Below are 2,483 nucleotides of genomic sequence, written 5' to 3' on the forward strand. Positions count from 1 at the left end.
AGCTATGAAGGGAAGTGCAATGATAGCTAGTTAGTCTGCATTTGTTAATTCTAGTAATACATGTAGTAGGCTATTAAAGTCTAGGAGTAAACGGCCAATCCTATGATGCACACAACTAGAAATGTATGAATGAGAATAACTCCAATACACCTCTCCAACACTGATGAAACTTTACTCCTCTAGTGGAATGTCTAAATACACACTTAAATGCGACACATTTTGGCTTATTCTCGACAGAAAACATACTCCGTGTAGCTTGTCCAGATTTTGTCCTCGTTTGGGTCATTTACTTGCTGTCACCCAGTTCAGTTCATATGTAAAATGATGAGCTGCATAATGATTCCTGCATGATAAAAAAATATTAATGGGAAATTAGCATTTATTGAAGCAGAATGATATAACTGTTTTTCTCGATTGCAAACACACTATAACTAATTCATTTGGCCCAGTTTTCCCGTTCTTGAAACAAAGACGCGTTTCTCAAAACTTTGAACACATTTCACCAGTTTTTACACAAGTTCCAATTTGCTCAGTGTTTTCTGCCAAACTCTACACAAAAACAGCATAATTTTGCACAGGTTTAACCATGTTCTCATTCAGAAAACACAAACACACAATATAATTAACTCAAGCATCAAAATATGAACTCAAATAGCACACCAGGCACGTGCAGAGGGGGGTGTGGTGGGTACTTGAGCACCTGCCCCTTTTCCCCTTAATCCCCAAAGTGCCCTTTTTGTCAAGGCAAAAAATCTTTTTGTAATTAAACGCCATTTTGTGAAGGCCTGCCCAATCTAACTATTAGTAAAAATAATGAATAATAATTTAGCCGTAAATACAATTATCCACATGATGATGACCTTTCACCTGACGTCGCGATCTCATCCGGGCAGTGTTGCCAATTTAGCCATTTTGTTGCTAGATTTAGCAACTTTTCAGATTACCCTAGCAACTTTTTCTTCCAAAAGCACCTAGCAACAAATGTAGCTTTTTTTTATTATTATTTGGCAACTTTTAGCAACTTTTTATAAGTGATTCAAGCGATAAAAAGGCACACATTTTCCATCTAAATTACACAAAAAGAGGAAACCAAAGATGCCTAGCAGTGCACACATCACGTGAATTAAGTTAACTGCTATTTGCAATTGTTCAACAATAATTCAACGGATCTGCATGCTTTCCAGTTGTTCTCGTGCTGGTGCTTTGATGTCAAACACTGATCGATCTGCGCAGCGCTGCTTCAAGACGAACACACCTATTGGGATACACCTTGTTAGTAGCTGTGATTGTTGATCAGTTAGTACACTGTAAGAAAAATGGAAAGGGTACTAGTAATTTTCCAGGACATTATCCGTCATCCATTATCCGTTGCAACTCTGTAACTAAAAAAAAACACAAAATACAATGCACAATTTAAAATGTTGGTAAAAAAAAAACCTGTGACAAATCAATAAGGAAAATTCCTTCATATAAACATAGTAGACTATTTTTGCAGACTTTTCTTAGTGCAGCATTCAAACTAACTACAAATACACTGCTTAAAAGTATAATTGTTCATAGTGTGTAGTCTTACAAGTTTACTAGCTAATAAAAAAACTTAAATTGTAATTGTTCAAAAATGTGTAAGTGTTCAATAATTCAATGTTGTATTTAAAAATACAGTTATTTATATTTTCATATTATTTTATAATGCATTTATATTATTTTACGAACAGTTTTTAACAAATCAAAATTAACATATACAAAATATATTTTTTGCTGAAATTTTTAGCAACAAATCGACCTTCCTTTAGCAACTTCTCATGAAAATTAGTTGGCAACACTGCATCTGGGACGTCACGTTCAGACACCTTTAATTTAGCGCATACCAGGATGCCTTCGTCGTCCGCGGCTGCCGGTTGTTACGAGATTTTTGGTTTCCGAGATTTTCGGTTTCAGTGGGCGGAGCATACATGAATATTCATGAGTTTCCCGGACATGCGCGTGGAACTGAGAATTTCAGTTCACGCTCCTTGTATCTCAGCAGGTTTAATGGAATATATATATTTTTAAAAGGTAAATATATTTACAGTGTTGCACAAACTACATTTGTTTATCATTTCGTAACAGTTTATAATGTTTTTATTAGTTTACAGTGCGCGTTTTGTGCAGTCGTCCCTGACTGAATGATTGCAGGCGTTCTTTGTGTAATGTTAGGATAAAGCACAGCAAACTTCAGTTAGTTGTAGCCTATACATTGATTTCAGTTATTTGTGCTCTTCATTTCTAGCTTGCGATGCTTTATTATAACTGTGTCTGTTATTAGTTGTTATCATTTGTTGAATATATCACTGCCTGCAACAAATGAAATAAACGTATCTGTGGACATACATGTATTTTTTTTGTATACTGATGTGATGATCCATGTATTAACTTACCCCGTTCAACATTCTCCATGCTGTCTGGTTGTAAACTATGATACAATCATACACTGCTGCAAAAAC

This window comes from Sinocyclocheilus grahami, unplaced genomic scaffold (genome assembly GCF_001515645.1).
Source record: "Sinocyclocheilus grahami isolate Dianchi unplaced genomic scaffold, SAMN03320097.WGS_v1.1 scaffold28.1, whole genome shotgun sequence".
Classification (NCBI taxonomy): Eukaryota; Metazoa; Chordata; class Actinopteri; order Cypriniformes; family Cyprinidae; genus Sinocyclocheilus; species Sinocyclocheilus grahami.